Source organism: Daphnia pulicaria, chromosome 3 (assembly GCF_021234035.1).
Source record: "Daphnia pulicaria isolate SC F1-1A chromosome 3, SC_F0-13Bv2, whole genome shotgun sequence".
In the NCBI taxonomy this organism is placed as follows: domain Eukaryota; kingdom Metazoa; phylum Arthropoda; class Branchiopoda; order Diplostraca; family Daphniidae; genus Daphnia; species Daphnia pulicaria.
The window spans coordinates 4,195,733-4,218,985 of NC_060915.1; the positions used below are offsets into that span (position 1 = coordinate 4,195,733).

General features: G+C 37.6%; 44 pseudogenes; all 44 read right to left on the reverse strand.

The window, feature by feature from the left end:
- Positions 1-296: 296 nt before the first annotated feature.
- LOC124335096 lies at positions 297-415 on the reverse strand (annotated as a pseudogene).
- A 412-nt stretch (positions 416-827) lies between these two features.
- On the reverse strand, positions 828-946 carry LOC124333006 (annotated as a pseudogene).
- A 413-nt stretch (positions 947-1,359) lies between these two features.
- Positions 1,360-1,478, reverse strand: LOC124333008 (annotated as a pseudogene).
- A 412-nt stretch (positions 1,479-1,890) lies between these two features.
- On the reverse strand, positions 1,891-2,009 carry LOC124333009 (annotated as a pseudogene).
- A 412-nt stretch (positions 2,010-2,421) lies between these two features.
- Positions 2,422-2,540, reverse strand: LOC124335097 (annotated as a pseudogene).
- A 411-nt stretch (positions 2,541-2,951) lies between these two features.
- Positions 2,952-3,070, reverse strand: LOC124333010 (annotated as a pseudogene).
- Positions 3,071-3,482: 412 nt separating this feature from the next.
- LOC124333011 lies at positions 3,483-3,601 on the reverse strand (annotated as a pseudogene).
- A 412-nt stretch (positions 3,602-4,013) lies between these two features.
- Positions 4,014-4,132, reverse strand: LOC124335099 (annotated as a pseudogene).
- Positions 4,133-4,543: 411 nt separating this feature from the next.
- LOC124333977 lies at positions 4,544-4,662 on the reverse strand (annotated as a pseudogene).
- Positions 4,663-5,075: 413 nt separating this feature from the next.
- LOC124333012 lies at positions 5,076-5,194 on the reverse strand (annotated as a pseudogene).
- A 412-nt stretch (positions 5,195-5,606) lies between these two features.
- On the reverse strand, positions 5,607-5,725 carry LOC124333013 (annotated as a pseudogene).
- Positions 5,726-6,137: 412 nt separating this feature from the next.
- Positions 6,138-6,256, reverse strand: LOC124333014 (annotated as a pseudogene).
- A 411-nt stretch (positions 6,257-6,667) lies between these two features.
- LOC124333015 lies at positions 6,668-6,786 on the reverse strand (annotated as a pseudogene).
- Positions 6,787-7,199: 413 nt separating this feature from the next.
- LOC124333016 lies at positions 7,200-7,318 on the reverse strand (annotated as a pseudogene).
- A 412-nt stretch (positions 7,319-7,730) lies between these two features.
- On the reverse strand, positions 7,731-7,849 carry LOC124335100 (annotated as a pseudogene).
- Positions 7,850-8,261: 412 nt separating this feature from the next.
- Positions 8,262-8,380, reverse strand: LOC124335101 (annotated as a pseudogene).
- Positions 8,381-8,792: 412 nt separating this feature from the next.
- Positions 8,793-8,911, reverse strand: LOC124335102 (annotated as a pseudogene).
- Positions 8,912-9,323: 412 nt separating this feature from the next.
- On the reverse strand, positions 9,324-9,442 carry LOC124333017 (annotated as a pseudogene).
- A 412-nt stretch (positions 9,443-9,854) lies between these two features.
- Positions 9,855-9,973, reverse strand: LOC124335103 (annotated as a pseudogene).
- Positions 9,974-10,385: 412 nt separating this feature from the next.
- Positions 10,386-10,504, reverse strand: LOC124333020 (annotated as a pseudogene).
- A 412-nt stretch (positions 10,505-10,916) lies between these two features.
- Positions 10,917-11,035, reverse strand: LOC124333021 (annotated as a pseudogene).
- Positions 11,036-11,447: 412 nt separating this feature from the next.
- On the reverse strand, positions 11,448-11,566 carry LOC124335104 (annotated as a pseudogene).
- A 412-nt stretch (positions 11,567-11,978) lies between these two features.
- LOC124333022 lies at positions 11,979-12,097 on the reverse strand (annotated as a pseudogene).
- A 411-nt stretch (positions 12,098-12,508) lies between these two features.
- On the reverse strand, positions 12,509-12,627 carry LOC124333023 (annotated as a pseudogene).
- A 413-nt stretch (positions 12,628-13,040) lies between these two features.
- On the reverse strand, positions 13,041-13,159 carry LOC124333024 (annotated as a pseudogene).
- Positions 13,160-13,571: 412 nt separating this feature from the next.
- LOC124335105 lies at positions 13,572-13,690 on the reverse strand (annotated as a pseudogene).
- Positions 13,691-14,102: 412 nt separating this feature from the next.
- LOC124335106 lies at positions 14,103-14,221 on the reverse strand (annotated as a pseudogene).
- Positions 14,222-14,633: 412 nt separating this feature from the next.
- On the reverse strand, positions 14,634-14,752 carry LOC124335107 (annotated as a pseudogene).
- A 412-nt stretch (positions 14,753-15,164) lies between these two features.
- On the reverse strand, positions 15,165-15,283 carry LOC124333025 (annotated as a pseudogene).
- A 412-nt stretch (positions 15,284-15,695) lies between these two features.
- Positions 15,696-15,814, reverse strand: LOC124335108 (annotated as a pseudogene).
- A 412-nt stretch (positions 15,815-16,226) lies between these two features.
- Positions 16,227-16,345, reverse strand: LOC124333026 (annotated as a pseudogene).
- A 412-nt stretch (positions 16,346-16,757) lies between these two features.
- Positions 16,758-16,876, reverse strand: LOC124333027 (annotated as a pseudogene).
- Positions 16,877-17,288: 412 nt separating this feature from the next.
- On the reverse strand, positions 17,289-17,407 carry LOC124335110 (annotated as a pseudogene).
- Positions 17,408-17,819: 412 nt separating this feature from the next.
- On the reverse strand, positions 17,820-17,938 carry LOC124333028 (annotated as a pseudogene).
- Positions 17,939-18,350: 412 nt separating this feature from the next.
- Positions 18,351-18,469, reverse strand: LOC124333029 (annotated as a pseudogene).
- A 412-nt stretch (positions 18,470-18,881) lies between these two features.
- LOC124333031 lies at positions 18,882-19,000 on the reverse strand (annotated as a pseudogene).
- A 412-nt stretch (positions 19,001-19,412) lies between these two features.
- Positions 19,413-19,531, reverse strand: LOC124333032 (annotated as a pseudogene).
- A 412-nt stretch (positions 19,532-19,943) lies between these two features.
- Positions 19,944-20,062, reverse strand: LOC124333033 (annotated as a pseudogene).
- A 413-nt stretch (positions 20,063-20,475) lies between these two features.
- LOC124333034 lies at positions 20,476-20,594 on the reverse strand (annotated as a pseudogene).
- Positions 20,595-21,006: 412 nt separating this feature from the next.
- LOC124333036 lies at positions 21,007-21,125 on the reverse strand (annotated as a pseudogene).
- Positions 21,126-21,538: 413 nt separating this feature from the next.
- LOC124333037 lies at positions 21,539-21,657 on the reverse strand (annotated as a pseudogene).
- Positions 21,658-22,070: 413 nt separating this feature from the next.
- Positions 22,071-22,189, reverse strand: LOC124333038 (annotated as a pseudogene).
- Positions 22,190-22,601: 412 nt separating this feature from the next.
- LOC124333039 lies at positions 22,602-22,720 on the reverse strand (annotated as a pseudogene).
- Positions 22,721-23,133: 413 nt separating this feature from the next.
- LOC124335111 lies at positions 23,134-23,252 on the reverse strand (annotated as a pseudogene).
- Between the last annotated feature and the right edge of the window lies 1 nt (position 23,253).

A 23,253-nucleotide genomic window follows, 5' to 3' on the forward strand; every position in this document is an offset into this window, starting at 1 on the left:
CGATCAACTTTGAAAATCTCGCAATGAAATTCATCCAGAATCATTCCTATAGATGAATTGAACCTATCCCTATGTCATTGAAATTTTTGATCTACGAATTTGGACTGGTAACCATCACGATTAATAACGCGATAAAATTTGACAAACTCTCAATGGAATTGATCCAGAATCATTCTTATAGATGAATTGAACCTATCTCTAAGGCATTGAAATGTTTCATCTACGAAATTGGACTGGTAACCATCGTGATTGAAAAAAAATGTCAAGAAATTTGTTATTGAAAACAAACTATCCATCGCCAACGACATCCCGTATTCCCAAGCGGTCACCCTTCCAAGTACTAACGGGACTCGACGTAACTTAACTTCTGGGAGCTGACGAGACCAGGTGCGTTCTACGTGATATGCCCGTTGACATTCAAAAATGAAAATTTACCCTCCCAGTCCCAATGGATGAATAGAAAATCACTTCAAAGTGACAGAAATGTTTGTTCATTGAATTTGGACTGGTAACCATCGCGAATAAAAAGCGCGATCAACTTTGAAAAACTCGCAATGAAATTCATCCAGAATCATTCCTATAGATGAATTGAACCTATCCCTATGTCATTGAAATTTTTGATCTACGAATTTGGACTGGTAACCATCACGATTAATAACGCGATAAAATTTGACAAACTCTCAATGGAATTGATCCAGAATCATTCTTATAGATGAATTGAACCTATCTCTAAGGCATTGAAATGTTTCATCTACGAAATTGGACTGGTAACCATCGTTATTGAAAAAAAATTTCAAGAAATTTTTTATTGAAATCAAACTATTCATCGCCAACGACATCCCGTATTCCCAAGCGGTCACCCTTCCAAGTACTAACGGGACTCGACGTAACTTAACTTCTGGGAGCTGACGAGACCAGGTGCGTTCTACGTGATATGGCCGTTGACATTCAAAAATGAAAATTTACCCTCCCATTCCCAATGGATGAATAGAAAATCACTTCAAAGTGACAGAAATGTTTGTTCATTGAATTTGGACTGGTAACCATCGCGAATAAAAAGCGCGATCAACTTTGAAAAACTCGCAATGAAATTCATCCAGAATCATTCCTATAGATGAATTGAACCTATCCCTATGTCATTGAAATTTTTGATCTACGAATTTGGACTGGTAACCATCACGATTAAAAAACGCGATAAAATTTGACAAACTCTCAATGGAATTGATCCAGAATCATTCTTATAGATGAATTGAACCTATCTCTAAGGCATTGAAATGTTTCATCTACGAAATTGGACTGGTAACCATCGTTATTGAAAAAAAATTTCAAGAAATTTTTTATTGAAATCAAACTATTCATCGCCAACGACATCCCGTATTCCCAAGCGGTCACCCTTCCAAGTACTAACGGGACTCGACGTAACTTAACTTCTGGGAGCTGACGAGACCAGGTGCGTTCTACGTGATATGGCCGTTGACATTCAAAAATGAAAATTTACCCTCCAATTCCCAATGGATGAATAGAAAATCACTTCAAAGTGACAGAAATGTTTGTTCATTGAATTTGGACTGGTAACCATCGCGAATAAAAAGCGCGATCAACTTTGAAAAACTCGCAATGAAATTCATCCAGAATCATTCCTATAGATGAATTGAACCTATCCCTATGTCATTGAAATTTTTGATCTACGAATTTGGACTTGTAACCATCACGATTAATAACGCGATAAAATTTGACAAACTCTCAATGGAATTGATCCAGAATCATTCTTATAGATGAATTGAACCTATCTCTAAGGCATTGAAATGTTTCATCTACGAAATTGGACTGGTAACCATCGTGATTGAAAAAAAATGTCAAGAAATTTGTTATTGAAAACAAACTATCCATCGCCAACGACATCCCGTATTCCCAAGCGGTCACCCTTCCAAGTACTAACGGGACTCGACGTAACTTAACTTCTGGGAGCTGACGAGACCAGGTGCGTTCTACGTGATATGGCCGTTGACATTCAAAAATGAAAATTTACCCTCCCAGTCCCAATGGATGAATAGAAAATCACTTCAAAGTGACAGAAATGTTTGTTCATTGAATTTGGACTGGTAACCATCGCGAATAAAAAGCGCGATCAACTTTGAAAATCTCGCAATGAAATTCATCCAGAATCATTCCTATAGATGAATTGAACCTATCCCTATGTCATTGAAATTTTTGATCTACGAATTTGGACTGGTAACCATCACGATTAATAACGCGATAAAATTTGACAAACTCTCAATGGAATTGATCCAGAATCATTCTTATAGATGAATTGAACCTATCTCTAAGGCATTGAAATGTTTCATCTACGAAATTGGACTGGTAACCATCGTGATTGAAAAAAAATGTCAAGAAATTTGTTATTGAAAACAAACTATCCATCGCCAACGACATCCCGTATTCCCAAGCGGTCACCCTTCCAAGTACTAACGGGACTCGACGTAACTTAACTTCTGGGAGCTGACGAGACCAGGTGCGTTCTACGTGATATGCCCGTTGACATTCAAAAATGAAAATTTACCCTCCCAGTCCCAATGGATGAATAGAAAATCACTTCAAAGTGACAGAAATGTTTGTTCATTGAATTTGGACTGGTAACCATCGCGAATAAAAAGCGCGATCAACTTTGAAAAACTCGCAATGAAATTCATCCAGAATCATTCCTATAGATGAATTGAACCTATCCCTATGTCATTGAAATTTTTGATCTACGAATTTGGACTGGTAACCATCACGATTAATAACGCGATAAAATTTGACAAACTCTCAATGGAATTGATCCAGAATCATTCTTATAGATGAATTGAACCTATCTCTAAGGCATTGAAATGTTTCATCTACGAAATTGGACTGGTAACCATCGTGATTGAAAAAAATGTAAAGAAATTTGTTATTGAAAACAAACTATCCATCGCCAACGACATCCCGTATTCCCAAGCGGTCACCCTTCCAAGTACTAACGGGACTCGACGTAACTTAACTTCTGGGAGCTGACGAGACCAGGTGCGTTCTACGTGATATGGCCGTTGACATTCAAAAATGAAAATTTACCCTCCAATTCCCAATGGATGAATAGAAAATCACTTCAAAGTGACAGAAATGTTTGTTCATTGAATTTGGACTGGTAACCATCGCGAATAAAAAGCGCGATCAACTTTGAAAAACTCGCAATGAAATTCATCCAGAATCATTCCTATAGATGAATTGAACCTATCCCTATGTCATTGAAATTTTTGATCTACGAATTTGGACTTGTAACCATCACGATTAATAACGCGATAAAATTTGACAAACTCTCAATGGAATTGATCCAGAATCATTCTTATAGATGAATTGAACCTATCTCTAAGGCATTGAAATGTTTCATCTACGAAATTGGACTGGTAACCATCGTGATTGAAAAAAAATGTCAAGAAATTTGTTATTGAAAACAAACTATCCATCGCCAACGACATCCCGTATTCCCAAGCGGTCACCCTTCCAAGTACTAACGGGACTCGACGTAACTTAACTTCTGGGAGCTGACGAGACCAGGTGCGTTCTACGTGATATGGCCGTTGACATTCAAAAATGAAAATTTACCCTCCCAGTCCCAATGGATGAATAGAAAATCACTTCAAAGTGACAGAAATGTTTGTTCATTGAATTTGGACTGGTAACCATCGCGAATAAAAAGCGCGATCAACTTTGAAAATCTCGCAATGAAATTCATCCAGAATCATTCCTATAGATGAATTGAACCTATCCCTATGTCATTGAAATTTTTGATCTACGAATTTGGACTGGTAACCATCACGATTAATAACGCGATAAAATTTGACAAACTCTCAATGGAATTGATCCAGAATCATTCTTATAGATGAATTGAACCTATCTCTAAGGCATTGAAATGTTTCATCTACGAAATTGGACTGGTAACCATCGTGATTGAAAAAAAATGTCAAGAAATTTGTTATTGAAAACAAACTATCCATCGCCAACGACATCCCGTATTCCCAAGCGGTCACCCTTCCAAGTACTAACGGGACTCGACGTAACTTAACTTCTGGGAGCTGACGAGACCAGGTGCGTTCTACGTGATATGCCCGTTGACATTCAAAAATGAAAATTTACCCTCCCAGTCCCAATGGATGAATAGAAAATCACTTCAAAGTGACAGAAATGTTTGTTCATTGAATTTGGACTGGTAACCATCGCGAATAAAAAGCGCGATCAACTTTGAAAAACTCGCAATGAAATTCATCCAGAATCATTCCTATAGATGAATTGAACCTATCCCTATGTCATTGAAATTTTTGATCTACGAATTTGGACTGGTAACCATCACGATTAATAACGCGATAAAATTTGACAAACTCTCAATGGAATTGATCCAGAATCATTCTTATAGATGAATTGAACCTATCTCTAAGGCATTGAAATGTTTCATCTACGAAATTGGACTGGTAACCATCGTGATTGAAAAAAATGTAAAGAAATTTGTTATTGAAAACAAACTATCCATCGCCAACGACATCCCGTATTCCCAAGCGGTCACCCTTCCAAGTACTAACGGAACTCGACGTAACTTAACTTCTGGGAGCTGACGAGACCAGGTGCGTTCTACGTGATATGGCCGTTGACATTCAAAAATGAAAATTTACCCTCCCAGTCCCAATGGATGAATTGAAAATCACTTCAAAGTGACAGAAATGTTTGTTCATTGAATTTGGACTGGTAACCATCGCGAATAAAAAGCGCGATCAACTTTGAAAAACTCGCAATGAAATTCATCCAGAATCATTCCTATAGATGAATTGAACCTATCCCTATGTCATTGAAATTTTTGATCTACGAATTTGGACTGGTAACCATCACGATTAAAAAACGCGATAAAATTTGACAAACTCTCAATGGAATTGATCCAGAATCATTCTTATAGATGAATTGAACCTATCTCTAAGGCATTGAAATGTTTCATCTACGAAATTGGACTGGTAACCATCGTGATTGAAAAAAAATGTCAAGAAATTTGTTATTGAAATCAAACTATTCATCGCCAACGACATCCCGTATTCCCAAGCGGTCACCCTTCCAAGTACTAACGGGACTCGACGTAACTTAACTTCTGGGAGCTGACGAGACCAGGTGCGTTCTACGTGATATGGCCGTTGACATTCAAAAATGAAAATTTACCCTCCCATTCCCAATGGATGAATAGAAAATCACTTCAAAGTGACAGAAATGTTTGTTCATTGAATTTGGACTGGTAACCATCGCGAATAAAAAGCGCGATCAACTTTGAAAAACTCGCAATGAAATTCATCCAGAATCATTCCTATAGATGAATTGAACCTATCCCTATGTCATTGAAATTTTTGATCTACGAATTTGGACTGGTAACCATCACGATTAATAACGCGATAAAATTTGACAAACTCTCAACGGAATTGATCCAGAATCATTCTTATAGATGAATTGAACCTATCTCTAAGGCATTGAAATGTTTCATCTACGAAATTGGACTGGTAACCATCGTTATTGAAAAAAAATTTCAAGAAATTTGTTATTGAAATCAAACTATTCATCGCCAACGACATCCCGTATTCCCAAGCGGTCACCCTTCCAAGTACTAACGGGACTCGACGTAACTTAACTTCTGGGAGCTGACGAGACCAGGTGCGTTCTACGTGATATGGCCGTTGACATTCAAAAATGAAAATTTACCCTCCCATTCCCAATGGATGAATAGAAAATCACTTCAAAGTGACAGAAATGTTTGTTCATTGAATTTGGACTGGTAACCATCGCGAATAAAAAGCGCGATCAACTTTGAAAAACTCGCAATGAAATTCATCCAGAATCATTCCTATAGATGAATTGAACCTATCCCTATGTCATTGAAATTTTTGATCTACGAATTTGGACTGGTAACCATCACGATTAATAACGCGATAAAATTTGACAAACTCTCAATGGAATTGATCCAGAATCATTCTTATAGATGAATTGAACCTATCTCTAAGGCATTGAAATGTTTCATCTACGAAATTGGACTGGTAACCATCGTGATTGAAAAAAAATGTCAAGAAATTTGTTATTGAAAACAAACTATCCATCGCCAACGACATCCCGTATTCCCAAGCGGTCACCCTTCCAAGTACTAACGGGACTCGACGTAACTTAACTTCTGGGAGCTGACGAGACCAGGTGCGTTCTACGTGATATGGCCGTTGACATTCAAACATGAAAATTTACCCTCCCATTCCCAATGGATGAATAGAAAATCACTTCAAAGTGACAGAAATGTTTGTTCATTGAATTTGGACTGGTAACCATCGCGAATAAAAAGCGCGATCAACTTTGAAAAACTCGCAATGAAATTCATCCAGAATCATTCCTATAGATGAATTGAACCTATCCCTATGTCATTGAAATTTTTGATCTACGAATTGGACTGGTAACCATCACGATTAATAACGCGATAAAATTTGACAAACTCTCAATGGAATTGATCCAGAATCATTCTTATAGATGAATTGAACCTATCTCTAAGGCATTGAAATGTTTCATCTACGAAATTGGACTGGTAACCATCGTGATTGAAAAAAAATGTCAAGAAATTTGTTATTGAAAACAAACTATCCATCGCCAACGACATCCCGTATTCCCAAGCGGTCACCCTTCCAAGTACTAACGGGACTCGACGTAACTTAACTTCTGGGAGCTGACGAGACCAGGTGCGTTCTACGTGATATGGCCGTTGACATTCAAAAATGAAAATTTACCCTCCCATTCCCAATGGATGAATAGAAAATCACTTCAAAGTGACAGAAATGTTTGTTCATTGAATTTGGACTGGTAACCATCGCGAATAAAAAGCGCGATCAACTTTGAAAAACTCGCAATGAAATTCATCCAGAATCATTCCTATAGATGAATTGAACCTATCCCTATGTCATTGAAATTTTTGATCTACGAATTTGGACTGGTAACCATCACGATTAAAAAACGCGATAAAATTTGACAAACTCTCAATGGAATTGATCCAGAATCATTCTTATAGATGAATTGAACCTATCTCTAAGGCATTGAAATGTTTCATCTACGAAATTGGACTGGTAACCATCGTTATTGAAAAAAAATTTCAAGAAATTTGTTATTGAAATCAAACTATTCATCGCCAACGACATCCCGTATTCCCAAGCGGTCACCCTTCCAAGTACTAACGGGACTCGACGTAACTTAACTTCTGGGAGCTGACGAGACCAGGTGCGTTCTACGTGATATGGCCGTTGACATTCAAAAATGAAAATTTACCCTCCCATTCCCAATGGATGAATAGAAAATCACTTCAAAGTGACAGAAATGTTTGTTCATTGAATTTGGACTGGTAACCATCGCGAATAAAAAGCGCGATCAACTTTGAAAAACTCGCAATGAAATTCATCCAGAATCATTCCTATAGATGAATTGAACCTATCCCTATGTCATTGAAATTTTTGATCTACGAATTTGGACTGGTAACCATCACGATTAATAACGCGATAAAATTTGACAAACTCTCAATGGAATTGATCCAGAATCATTCTTATAGATGAATTGAACCTATCTCTAAGGCATTGAAATGTTTCATCTACGAAATTGGACTGGTAACCATCGTGATTGAAAAAAAATGTCAAGAAATTTGTTATTGAAAACAAACTATCCATCGCCAACGACATCCCGTATTCCCAAGCGGTCACCCTTCCAAGTACTAACGGGACTCGACGTAACTTAACTTCTGGGAGCTGACGAGACCAGGTGCGTTCTACGTGATATGCCCGTTGACATTCAAAAATGAAAATTTACCCTCCCAGTCCCAATGGATGAATAGAAAATCACTTCAAAGTGACAGAAATGTTTGTTCATTGAATTTGGACTGGTAACTATCGCGAATAAAAAGCGCGATCAACTTTGAAAATCTCGCAATGAAATTCATCCAGAATCATTCCTATAGATGAATTGAACCTATCCCTATGTCATTGAAATTTTTGATCTACGAATTTGGACTGGTAACCATCACGATTAATAACGCGATAAAATTTGACAAACTCTCAATGGAATTGATCCAGAATCATTCTTATAGATGAATTGAACCTATCTCTAAGGCATTGAAATGTTTCATCTACGAAATTGGACTGGTAACCATCGTGATTGAAAAAAAATGTCAAGAAATTTGTTATTGAAAACAAACTATCCATCGCCAACGACATCCCGTATTCCCAAGCGGTCACCCTTCCAAGTACTAACGGGACTCGACGTAACTTAACTTCTGGGAGCTGACGAGACCAGGTGCGTTCTACGTGATATGCCCGTTGACATTCAAAAATGAAAATTTACCCTCCCAGTCCCAATGGATGAATAGAAAATCACTTCAAAGTGACAGAAATGTTTGTTCATTGAATTTGGACTGGTAACCATCGCGAATAAAAAGCGCGATCAACTTTGAAAATCTCGCAATGAAATTCATCCAGAATCATTCCTATAGATGAATTGAACCTATCCCTATGTCATTGAAATTTTTGATCTACGAATTTGGACTGGTAACCATCACGATTAATAACGCGATAAAATTTGACAAACTCTCAATGGAATTGATCCAGAATCATTCTTATAGATGAATTGAACCTATCTCTAAGGCATTGAAATGTTTCATCTACGAAATTGGACTGGTAACCATCGTGATTGAAAAAAAATGTCAAGAAATTTGTTATTGAAAACAAACTATCCATCGCCAACGACATCCCGTATTCCCAAGCGGTCACCCTTCCAAGTACTAACGGGACTCGACGTAACTTAACTTCTGGGAGCTGACGAGACCAGGTGCGTTCTACGTGATATGCCCGTTGACATTCAAAAATGAAAATTTACCCTCCCAGTCCCAATGGATGAATAGAAAATCACTTCAAAGTGACAGAAATGTTTGTTCATTGAATTTGGACTGGTAACCATCGCGAATAAAAAGCGCGATCAACTTTGAAAATCTCGCAATGAAATTCATCCAGAATCATTCCTATAGATGAATTGAACCTATCCCTATGTCATTGAAATTTTTGATCTACGAATTTGGACTGGTAACCATCACGATTAATAACGCGATAAAATTTGACAAACTCTCAATGGAATTGATCCAGAATCATTCTTATAGATGAATTGAACCTATCTCTAAGGCATTGAAATGTTTCATCTACGAAATTGGACTGGTAACCATCGTTATTGAAAAAAAATTTCAAGAAATTTGTTATTGAAATCAAACTATTCATCGCCAACGACATCCCGTATTCCCAAGCGGTCACCCTTCCAAGTACTAACGGGACTCGACGTAACTTAACTTCTGGGAGCTGACGAGACCAGGTGCGTTCTACGTGATATGGCCGTTGACATTCAAAAATGAAAATTTACCCTCCCATTCCCAATGGATGAATAGAAAATCACTTCAAAGTGACAGAAATGTTTGTTCATTGAATTTGGACTGGTAACCATCGCGAATAAAAAGCGCGATCAACTTTGAAAAACTCGCAATGAAATTCATCCAGAATCATTCCTATAGATGAATTGAACCTATCCCTATGTCATTGAAATTTTTGATCTACGAATTTGGACTGGTAACCATCACGATTAATAACGCGATAAAATTTGACAAACTCTCAATGGAATTGATCCAGAATCATTCTTATAGATGAATTGAACCTATCTCTAAGGCATTGAAATGTTTCATCTACGAAATTGGACTGGTAACCATCGTGATTGAAAAAAAATGTCAAGAAATTTGTTATTGAAAACAAACTATCCATCGCCAACGACATCCCGTATTCCCAAGCGGTCACCCTTCCAAGTACTAACGGGACTCGACGTAACTTAACTTCTGGGAGCTGACGAGACCAGGTGCGTTCTACGTGATATGCCCGTTGACATTCAAAAATGAAAATTTACCCTCCCAGTCCCAATGGATGAATAGAAAATCACTTCAAAGTGACAGAAATGTTTGTTCATTGAATTTGGACTGGTAACCATCGCGAATAAAAAGCGCGATCAACTTTGAAAATCTCGCAATGAAATTCATCCAGAATCATTCCTATAGATGAATTGAACCTATCCCTATGTCATTGAAATTTTTGATCTACGAATTTGGACTGGTAACCATCACGATTAATAACGCGATAAAATTTGACAAACTCTCAATGGAATTGATCCAGAATCATTCTTATAGATGAATTGAACCTATCTCTAAGGCATTGAAATGTTTCATCTACGAAATTGGACTGGTAACCATCGTTATTGAAAAAAAATTTCAAGAAATTTGTTATTGAAATCAAACTATTCATCGCCAACGACATCCCGTATTCCCAAGCGGTCACCCTTCCAAGTACTAACGGGACTCGACGTAACTTAACTTCTGGGAGCTGACGAGACCAGGTGCGTTCTACGTGATATGGCCGTTGACATTCAAAAATGAAAATTTACCCTCCCATTCCCAATGGATGAATAGAAAATCACTTCAAAGTGACAGAAATGTTTGTTCATTGAATTTGGACTGGTAACCATCGCGAATAAAAAGCGCGATCAACTTTGAAAAACTCGCAATGAAATTCATCCAGAATCATTCCTATAGATGAATTGAACCTATCCCTATGTCATTGAAATTTTTGATCTACGAATTTGGACTGGTAACCATCACGATTAATAACGCGATAAAATTTGACAAACTCTCAATGGAATTGATCCAGAATCATTCTTATAGATGAATTGAACCTATCTCTAAGGCATTGAAATGTTTCATCTACGAAATTGGACTGGTAACCATCGTGATTGAAAAAAAATGTCAAGAAATTTGTTATTGAAAACAAACTATCCATCGCCAACGACATCCCGTATTCCCAAGCGGTCACCCTTCCAAGTACTAACGGGACTCGACGTAACTTAACTTCTGGGAGCTGACGAGACCAGGTGCGTTCTACGTGATATGGCCGTTGACATTCAAAAATGAAAATTTACCCTCCCAGTCCCAATGGATGAATAGAAAATCACTTCAAAGTGACAGAAATGTTTGTTCATTGAATTTGGACTGGTAACCATCGCGAATAAAAAGCGCGATCAACTTTGAAAATCTCGCAATGAAATTCATCCAGAATCATTCCTATAGATGAATTGAACCTATCCCTATGTCATTGAAATTTTTGATCTACGAATTTGGACTGGTAACCATCACGATTAATAACGCGATAAAATTTGACAAACTCTCAATGAAATTGATCCAGAATCATTCTTATAGATGAATTGAACCTATCTCTAAGGCATTGAAATGTTTCATCTACGAAATTGGACTGGTAACCATCGTGATTGAAAAAAAATGTCAAGAAATTTGTTATTGAAAACAAACTATCCATCGCCAACGACATCCCGTATTCCCAAGCGGTCACCCTTCCAAGTACTAACGGGACTCGACGTAACTTAACTTCTGGGAGCTGACGAGACCAGGTGCGTTCTACGTGATATGCCCGTTGACATTCAAAAATGAAAATTTACCCTCCCAGTCCCAATGGATGAATAGAAAATCACTTCAAAGTGACAGAAATGTTTGTTCATTGAATTTGGACTGGTAACCATCGCGAATAAAAAGCGCGATCAACTTTGAAAATCTCGCAATGAAATTCATCCAGAATCATTCCTATAGATGAATTGAACCTATCCCTATGTCATTGAAATTTTTGATCTACGAATTTGGACTGGTAACCATCACGATTAATAACGCGATAAAATTTGACAAACTCTCAATGGAATTGATCCAGAATCATTCTTATAGATGAATTGAACCTATCTCTAAGGCATTGAAATGTTTCATCTACGAAATTGGACTGGTAACCATCGTGATTGAAAAAAAATGTCAAGAAATTTGTTATTGAAAACAAACTATCCATCGCCAACGACATCCCGTATTCCCAAGCGGTCACCCTTCCAAGTACTAACGGGACTCGACGTAACTTAACTTCTGGGAGCTGACGAGACCAGGTGCGTTCTACGTGATATGGCCGTTGACATTCAAACATGAAAATTTACCCTCCCATTCCCAATGGATGAATAGAAAATCACTTCAAAGTGACAGAAATGTTTGTTCATTGAATTTGGACTGGTAACCATCGCGAATAAAAAGCGCGATCAACTTTGAAAAACTCGCAATGAAATTCATCCAGAATCATTCCTATAGATGAATTGAACCTATCCCTATGTCATTGAAATTTTTGATCTACGAATTGGACTGGTAACCATCACGATTAATAACGCGATAAAATTTGACAAACTCTCAATGGAATTGATCCAGAATCATTCTTATAGATGAATTGAACCTATCTCTAAGGCATTGAAATGTTTCATCTACGAAATTGGACTGGTAACCATCGTGATTGAAAAAAAATGTCAAGAAATTTGTTATTGAAAACAAACTATCCATCGCCAACGACATCCCGTATTCCCAAGCGGTCACCCTTCCAAGTACTAACGGGACTCGACGTAACTTAACTTCTGGGAGCTGACGAGACCAGGTGCGTTCTACGTGATATGGCCGTTGACATTCAAAAATGAAAATTTACCCTCCCATTCCCAATGGATGAATAGAAAATCACTTCAAAGTGACAGAAATGTTTGTTCATTGAATTTGGACTGGTAACCATCGCGAATAAAAAGCGCGATCAACTTTGAAAAACTCGCAATGAAATTCATCCAGAATCATTCCTATAGATGAATTGAACCTATCCCTATGTCATTGAAATTTTTGATCTACGAATTTGGACTGGTAACCATCACGATTAAAAAACGCGATAAAATTTGACAAACTCTCAATGGAATTGATCCAGAATCATTCTTATAGATGAATTGAACCTATCTCTAAGGCATTGAAATGTTTCATCTACGAAATTGGACTGGTAACCATCGTTATTGAAAAAAAATTTCAAGAAATTTGTTATTGAAATCAAACTATTCATCGCCAACGACATCCCGTATTCCCAAGCGGTCACCCTTCCAAGTACTAACGGGACTCGACGTAACTTAACTTCTGGGAGCTGACGAGACCAGGTGCGTTCTACGTGATATGGCCGTTGACATTCAAAAATGAAAATTTACCCTCCCATTCCCAATGGATGAATAGAAAATCACTTCAAAGTGACAGAAATGTTTGTTCATTGAATTTGGACTGGTAACCATCGCGAATAAAAAGCGCGATCAACTTTGAAAAACTCGCAATGAAATTCATCCAGAATCATTCCTATAGATGAATTGAACCTATCCCTATGTCATTGAAATTTTTGATCTACGAATTTGGACTGGTAACCATCACGATTAATAACGCGATAAAATTTGACAAACTCTCAATGGAATTGATCCAGAATCATTCTTATAGATGAATTGAACCTATCTCTAAGGCATTGAAATGTTTCATCTACGAAATTGGACTGGTAACCATCGTGATTGAAAAAAAATGTCAAGAAATTTGTTATTGAAAACAAACTATCCATCGCCAACGACATCCCGTATTCCCAAGCGGTCACCCTTCCAAGTACTAACGGGACTCGACGTAACTTAACTTCTGGGAGCTGACGAGACCAGGTGCGTTCTACGTGATATGCCCGTTGACATTCAAAAATGAAAATTTACCCTCCCAGTCCCAATGGATGAATAGAAAATCACTTCAAAGTGACAGAAATGTTTGTTCATTGAATTTGGACTGGTAACTATCGCGAATAAAAAGCGCGATCAACTTTGAAAATCTCGCAATGAAATTCATCCAGAATCATTCCTATAGATGAATTGAACCTATCCCTATGTCATTGAAATTTTTGATCTACGAATTTGGACTGGTAACCATCACGATTAATAACGCGATAAAATTTGACAAACTCTCAATGGAATTGATCCAGAATCATTCTTATAGATGAATTGAACCTATCTCTAAGGCATTGAAATGTTTCATCTACGAAATTGGACTGGTAACCATCGTGATTGAAAAAAAATGTCAAGAAATTTGTTATTGAAAACAAACTATCCATCGCCAACGACATCCCGTATTCCCAAGCGGTCACCCTTCCAAGTACTAACGGGACTCGACGTAACTTAACTTCTGGGAGCTGACGAGACCAGGTGCGTTCTACGTGATATGCCCGTTGACATTCAAAAATGAAAATTTACCCTCCCAGTCCCAATGGATGAATAGAAAATCACTTCAAAGTGACAGAAATGTTTGTTCATTGAATTTGGACTGGTAACCATCGCGAATAAAAAGCGCGATCAACTTTGAAAATCTCGCAATGAAATTCATCCAGAATCATTCCTATAGATGAATTGAACCTATCCCTATGTCATTGAAATTTTTGATCTACGAATTTGGACTGGTAACCATCACGATTAATAACGCGATAAAATTTGACAAACTCTCAATGGAATTGATCCAGAATCATTCTTATAGATGAATTGAACCTATCTCTAAGGCATTGAAATGTTTCATCTACGAAATTGGACTGGTAACCATCGTGATTGAAAAAAAATGTCAAGAAATTTGTTATTGAAAACAAACTATCCATCGCCAACGACATCCCGTATTCCCAAGCGGTCACCCTTCCAAGTACTAACGGGACTCGACGTAACTTAACTTCTGGGAGCTGACGAGACCAGGTGCGTTCTACGTGATATGCCCGTTGACATTCAAAAATGAAAATTTACCCTCCCAGTCCCAATGGATGAATAGAAAATCACTTCAAAGTGACAGAAATGTTTGTTCATTGAATTTGGACTGGTAACCATCGCGAATAAAAAGCGCGATCAACTTTGAAAATCTCGCAATGAAATTCATCCAGAATCATTCCTATAGATGAATTGAACCTATCCCTATGTCATTGAAATTTTTGATCTACGAATTTGGACTGGTAACCATCACGATTAATAACGCGATAAAATTTGACAAACTCTCAATGGAATTGATCCAGAATCATTCTTATAGATGAATTGAACCTATCTCTAAGGCATTGAAATGTTTCATCTACGAAATTGGACTGGTAACCATCGTTATTGAAAAAAAATTTCAAGAAATTTGTTATTGAAATCAAACTATTCATCGCCAACGACATCCCGTATTCCCAAGCGGTCACCCTTCCAAGTACTAACGGGACTCGACGTAACTTAACTTCTGGGAGCTGACGAGACCAGGTGCGTTCTACGTGATATGGCCGTTGACATTCAAAAATGAAAATTTACCCTCCCATTCCCAATGGATGAATAGAAAATCACTTCAAAGTGACAGAAATGTTTGTTCATTGAATTTGGACTGGTAACCATCGCGAATAAAAAGCGCGATCAACTTTGAAAAACTCGCAATGAAATTCATCCAGAATCATTCCTATAGATGAATTGAACCTATCCCTATGTCATTGAAATTTTTGATCTACGAATTTGGACTGGTAACCATCACGATTAATAACGCGATAAAATTTGACAAACTCTCAATGGAATTGATCCAGAATCATTCTTATAGATGAATTGAACCTATCTCTAAGGCATTGAAATGTTTCATCTACGAAATTGGACTGGTAACCATCGTGATTGAAAAAAAATGTCAAGAAATTTGTTATTGAAAACAAACTATCCATCGCCAACGACATCCCGTATTCCCAAGCGGTCACCCTTCCAAGTACTAACGGGACTCGACGTAACTTAACTTCTGGGAGCTGACGAGACCAGGTGCGTTCTACGTGATATGCCCGTTGACATTCAAAAATGAAAATTTACCCTCCCAGTCCCAATGGATGAATAGAAAATCACTTCAAAGTGACAGAAATGTTTGTTCATTGAATTTGGACTGGTAACCATCGCGAATAAAAAGCGCGATCAACTTTGAAAATCTCGCAATGAAATTCATCCAGAATCATTCCTATAGATGAATTGAACCTATCCCTATGTCATTGAAATTTTTGATCTACGAATTTGGACTGGTAACCATCACGATTAATAACGCGATAAAATTTGACAAACTCTCAATGGAATTGATCCAGAATCATTCTTATAGATGAATTGAACCTATCTCTAAGGCATTGAAATGTTTCATCTACGAAATTGGACTGGTAACCATCGTTATTGAAAAAAAATTTCAAGAAATTTGTTATTGAAATCAAACTATTCATCGCCAACGACATCCCGTATTCCCAAGCGGTCACCCTTCCAAGTACTAACGGGACTCGACGTAACTTAACTTCTGGGAGCTGACGAGACCAGGTGCGTTCTACGTGATATGGCCGTTGACATTCAAAAATGAAAATTTACCCTCCCATTCCCAATGGATGAATAGAAAATCACTTCAAAGTGACAGAAATGTTTGTTCATTGAATTTGGACTGGTAACCATCGCGAATAAAAAGCGCGATCAACTTTGAAAAACTCGCAATGAAATTCATCCAGAATCATTCCTATAGATGAATTGAACCTATCCCTATGTCATTGAAATTTTTGATCTACGAATTTGGACTGGTAACCATCACGATTAATAACGCGATAAAATTTGACAAACTCTCAATGGAATTGATCCAGAATCATTCTTATAGATGAATTGAACCTATCTCTAAGGCATTGAAATGTTTCATCTACGAAATTGGACTGGTAACCATCGTGATTGAAAAAAAATGTCAAGAAATTTGTTATTGAAAACAAACTATCCATCGCCAACGACATCCCGTATTCCCAAGCGGTCACCCTTCCAAGTACTAACGGGACTCGACGTAACTTAACTTCTGGGAGCTGACGAGACCAGGTGCGTTCTACGTGATATGGCCGTTGACATTCAAAAATGAAAATTTACCCTCCCAGTCCCAATGGATGAATAGAAAATCACTTCAAAGTGACAGAAATGTTTGTTCATTGAATTTGGACTGGTAACCATCGCGAATAAAAAGCGCGATCAACTTTGAAAATCTCGCAATGAAATTCATCCAGAATCATTCCTATAGATGAATTGAACCTATCCCTATGTCATTGAAATTTTTGATCTACGAATTTGGACTGGTAACCATCACGATTAATAACGCGATAAAATTTGACAAACTCTCAATGAAATTGATCCAGAATCATTCTTATAGATGAATTGAACCTATCTCTAAGGCATTGAAATGTTTCATCTACGAAATTGGACTGGTAACCATCGTGATTGAAAAAAAATGTCAAGAAATTTGTTATTGAAAACAAACTATCCATCGCCAACGACATCCCGTATTCCCAAGCGGTCACCCTTCCAAGTACTAACGGGACTCGACGTAACTTAACTTCTGGGAGCTGACGAGACCAGGTGCGTTCTACGTGATATGCCCGTTGACATTCAAAAATGAAAATTTACCCTCCCAGTCCCAATGGATGAATAGAAAATCACTTCAAAGTGACAGAAATGTTTGTTCATTGAATTTGGACTGGTAACCATCGCGAATAAAAAGCGCGATCAACTTTGAAAATCTCGCAATGAAATTCATCCAGAATCATTCCTATAGATGAATTGAACCTATCCCTATGTCATTGAAATTTTTGATCTACGAATTTGGACTGGTAACCATCACGATTAATAACGCGATAAAATTTGACAAACTCTCAATGGAATTGATCCAGAATCATTCTTATAGATGAATTGAACCTATCTCTAAGGCATTGAAATGTTTCATCTACGAAATTGGACTGGTAACCATCGTTATTGAAAAAAAATTTCAAGAAATTTGTTATTGAAATCAAACTATTCATCGCCAACGACATCCCGTATTCCCAAGCGGTCACCCTTCCAAGTACTAACGGGACTCGACGTAACTTAACTTCTGGGAGCTGACGAGACCAGGTGCGTTCTACGTGATATGGCCGTTGACATTCAAAAATGAAAATTTACCCTCCCATTCCCAATGGATGAATAGAAAATCACTTCAAAGTGACAGAAATGTTTGTTCATTGAATTTGGACTGGTAACCATCGCGAATAAAAAGCGCGATCAACTTTGAAAAACTCGCAATGAAATTCATCCAGAATCATTCCTATAGATGAATTGAACCTATCCCTATGTCATTGAAATTTTTGATCTACGAATTTGGACTGGTAACCATCACGATTAATAACGCGATAAAATTTGACAAACTCTCAATGGAATTGATCCAGAATCATTCTTATAGATGAATTGAACCTATCTCTAAGGCATTGAAATGTTTCATCTACGAAATTGGACTGGTAACCATCGTGATTGAAAAAAAATGTCAAGAAATTTGTTATTGAAAACAAACTATCCATCGCCAACGACATCCCGTATTCCCAAGCGGTCACCCTTCCAAGTACTAACGGGACTCGACGTAACTTAACTTCTGGGAGCTGACGAGACCAGGTGCGTTCTACGTGATATGGCCGTTGACATTCAAAAATGAAAATTTACCCTCCCAGTCCCAATGGATGAATAGAAAATCACTTCAAAGTGACAGAAATGTTTGTTCATTGAATTTGGACTGGTAACCATCGCGAATAAAAAGCGCGATCAACTTTGAAAATCTCGCAATGAAATTCATCCAGAATCATTCCTATAGATGAATTGAACCTATCCCTATGTCATTGAAATTTTTGATCTACGAATTTGGACTGGTAACCATCACGATTAATAACGCGATAAAATTTGACAAACTCTCAATGGAATTGATCCAGAATCATTCTTATAGATGAATTGAACCTATCTCTAAGGCATTGAAATGTTTCATCTACGAAATTGGACTGGTAACCATCGTGATTGAAAAAAAATGTCAAGAAATTTGTTATTGAAAACAAACTATCCATCGCCAACGACATCCCGTATTCCCAAGCGGTCACCCTTCCAAGTACTAACGGGACTCGACGTAACTTAACTTCTGGGAGCTGACGAGACCAGGTGCGTTCTACGTGATATGGCCGTTGACATTCAAAAATGAAAATTTACCCTCCCATTCCCAATGGATGAATAGAAAATCACTTCAAAGTGACAGAAATGTTTGTTCATTGAATTTGGACTGGTAACCATCGCGAATAAAAAGCGCGATCAACTTTGAAAAACTCGCAATGAAATTCATCCAGAATCATTCCTATAGATGAATTGAACCTATCCCTATGTCATTGAAATTTTTGATCTACGAATTTGGACTGGTAACCATCACGATTAATAACGCGATAAAATTTGACAAACTCTCAATGGAATTGATCCAGAATCATTCTTATAGATGAATTGAACCTATCTCTAAGGCATTGAAATGTTTCATCTACGAAATTGGACTGGTAACCATCGTGATTGAAAAAAAATGTCAAGAAATTTGTTATTGAAAACAAACTATCCATCGCCAACGACATCCCGTATTCCCAAGCGGTCACCCTTCCAAGTACTAACGGGACTCGACGTAACTTAACTTCTGGGAGCTGACGAGACCAGGTGCGTTCTACGTGATATGGCCGTTGACATTCAAAAATGAAAATTTACCCTCCCAGTCCCAATGGATGAATAGAAAATCACTTCAAAGTGACAGAAATGTTTGTTCATTGAATTTGGACTGGTAACCATCGCGAATAAAAAGCGCGATCAACTTTGAAAATCTCGCAATGAAATTCATCCAGAATCATTCCTATAGATGAATTGAACCTATCCCTATGTCATTGAAATTTTTGATCTACGAATTTGGACTGGTAACCATCACGATTAATAACGCGATAAAATTTGACAAACTCTCAATGGAATTGATCCAGAATCATTCTTATAGATGAATTGAACCTATCTCTAAGGCATTGAAATGTTTCATCTACGAAATTGGACTGGTAACCATCGTGATTGAAAAAAAATGTCAAGAAATTTGTTATTGAAAACAAACTATCCATCGCCAACGACATCCCGTATTCCCAAGCGGTCACCCTTCCAAGTACTAACGGGACTCGACGTAACTTAACTTCTGGGAGCTGACGAGACCAGGTGCGTTCTACGTGATATGGCCGTTGACATTCAAAAATGAAAATTTACCCTCCCATTCCCAATGGATGAATAGAAAATCACTTCAAAGTGACAGAAATGTTTGTTCATTGAATTTGGACTGGTAACCATCGCGAATAAAAAGCGCGATCAACTTTGAAAAACTCGCAATGAAATTCATCCAGAATCATTCCTATAGATGAATTGAACCTATCCCTATGTCATTGAAATTTTTGATCTACGAATTTGGACTGGTAACCATCACGATTAAAAAACGCGATAAAATTTGACAAACTCTCAATGGAATTGATCCAGAATCATTCTTATAGATGAATTGAACCTATCTCTAAGGCATTGAAATGTTTCATCTACGAAATTGGACTGGTAACCATCGTGATTGAAAAAAAATGTCAAGAAATTTGTTATTGAAAACAAACTATCCATCGCCAACGACATCCCGTATTCCCAAGCGGTCACCCTTCCAAGTACTAACGGGACTCGACGTAACTTAACTTCTGGGAGCTGACGAGACCAGGTGCGTTCTACGTGATATGGCCGTTGACATTCAAAAATGAAAATTTACCCTCCCAGTCCCAATGGATGAATAGAAAATCACTTCAAAGTGACAGAAATGTTTGTTCATTGAATTTGGACTGGTAACCATCGCGAATAAAAAGCGCGATCAACTTTGAAAATCTCGCAATGAAATTCATCCAGAATCATTCCTATAGATGAATTGAACCTATCCCTATGTCATTGAAATTTTTGATCTACGAATTTGGACTCGTAACCATCACGATTAATAACGCAATAAAATTTGACAAACTCTCAATGGAATTGATCCAGAATCATTCTTATAGATGAATTGAACCTATCTCTAAGGCATTGAAATGTTTCATCTACGAAATTGGACTGGTAACCATCGTGATTGAAAAAAAATGTCAAGAAATTTGTTATTGAAAACAAACTATCCATCGCCAACGACATCCCGTATTCCCAAGCGGTCACCCTTCCAAGTACTAACGGGACTCGACGTAACTTAACTTCTGGGAGCTGACGAGACCAGGTGCGTTCTACGTGATATGGCCGTTGACATTCAAAAATGAAAATTTACCCTCCCATTCCCAATGGATGAATAGAAAATCACTTCAAAGTGACAGAAATGTTTGTTCATTGAATTTGGACTGGTAACCATCGCGAATAAAAAGCGCGATCAACTTTGAAAAACTCGCAATGAAATTCATCCAGAATCATTCCTATAGATGAATTGAACCTATCCCTATGTCATTGAAATTTTTGATCTACGAATTTGGACTGGTAACCATCACGATTAAAAAACGCGATAAAATTTGACAAACTCTCAATGGAATTGATCCAGAATCATTCTTATAGATGAATTGAACCTATCTCTAAGGCATTGAAATGTTTCATCTACGAAATTGGACTGGTAACCATCGTGATTGAAAAAAAATGTCAAGAAATTTGTTATTGAAAACAAACTATCCATCGCCAACGACATCCCGTATTCCCAAGCGGTCACCCTTCCAAGTACTAACGGGACTCGACGTAACTTAACTTCTGGGAGCTGACGAGACCAGGTGCGTTCTACGTGATATGGCCGTTGACATTCAAAAATGAAAATTTACCCTCCCATTCCCAATGGATGAATAGAAAATCACTTCAAAGTGACAGAAATGTTTGTTCATTGAATTTGGACTGGTAACCATCGCGAATAAAAAGCGCGATCAACTTTGAAAAACTCGCAATGAAATTCATCCAGAATCATTCCTATAGATGAATTGAACCTATCCCTATGTCATTGAAATTTTTGATCTACGAATTTGGACTGGTAACCATCACGATTAAAAAACGCGATAAAATTTGACAAACTCTCAATGGAATTGATCCAGAATCATTCTTATAGATGAATTGAACCTATCTCTAAGGCATTGAAATGTTTCATCTACGAAATTGGACTGGTAACCATCGTGATTGAAAAAAAATGTCAAGAAATTTGTTATTGAAAACAAACTATCCATCGCCAACGACATCCCGTATTCCCAAGCGGTCACCCTTCCAAGTACTAACGGGACTCGACGTAACTTAACTTCTGGGAGCTGACGAGACCAGGTGCGTTCTACGTGATATGGCCGTTGACATTCAAAAATGAAAATTTACCCTCCCAGTCCCAATGGATGAATAGAAAATCACTTCAAAGTGACAGAAATGTTTGTTCATTGAATTTGGACTGGTAACCATCGCGAATAAAAAGCGCGATCAACTTTGAAAATCTCGCAATGAAATTCATCCAGAATCATTCCTATAGATGAATTGAACCTATCCCTATGTCATTGAAATTTTTGATCTACGAATTTGGACTCGTAACCATCACGATTAATAACGCAATAAAATTTGACAAACTCTCAATGGAATTGATCCAGAATCATTCTTATAGATGAATTGAACCTATCTCTAAGGCATTGAAATGTTTCATCTACGAAATTGGACTGGTAACCATCGTGATTGAAAAAAAATGTCAAGAAATTTGTTATTGAAAACAAACTATCCATCGCCAACGACATCCCGTATTCCCAAGCGGTCACCCTTCCAAGTACTAACGGGACTCGACGTAACTTAACTTCTGGGAGCTGACGAGACCAGGTGCGTTCTACGTGATATGGCCGTTGACATTCAAAAATGAAAATTTACCCTCCCATTCCCAATGGATGAATAGAAAATCACTTCAAAGTGACAGAAATGTTTGTTCATTGAATTTGGACTGGTAACCATCGCGAATAAAAAGCGCGATCAACTTTGAAAAACTCGCAATGAAATTCATCCAGAATCATTCCTATAGATGAATTGAACCTATCCCTATGTCATTGAAATTTTTGATCTACGAATTTGGACTGGTAACCATCACGATTAAAAAACGCGATAAAATTTGACAAACTCTCAATGGAATTGATCCAGAATCATTCTTATAGATGAATTGAACCTATCTCTAAGGCATTGAAATGTTTCATCTACGAAATTGGACTGGTAACCATCGTGATTGAAAAAAAATGTCAAGAAATTTGTTATTGAAAACAAACTATCCATCGCCAACGACATCCCGTATTCCCAAGCGGTCACCCTTCCAAGTACTAACGGGACTCGACGTAACTTAACTTCTGGGAGCTGACGAGACCAGGTGCGTTCTACGTGATATGCCCGTTGACA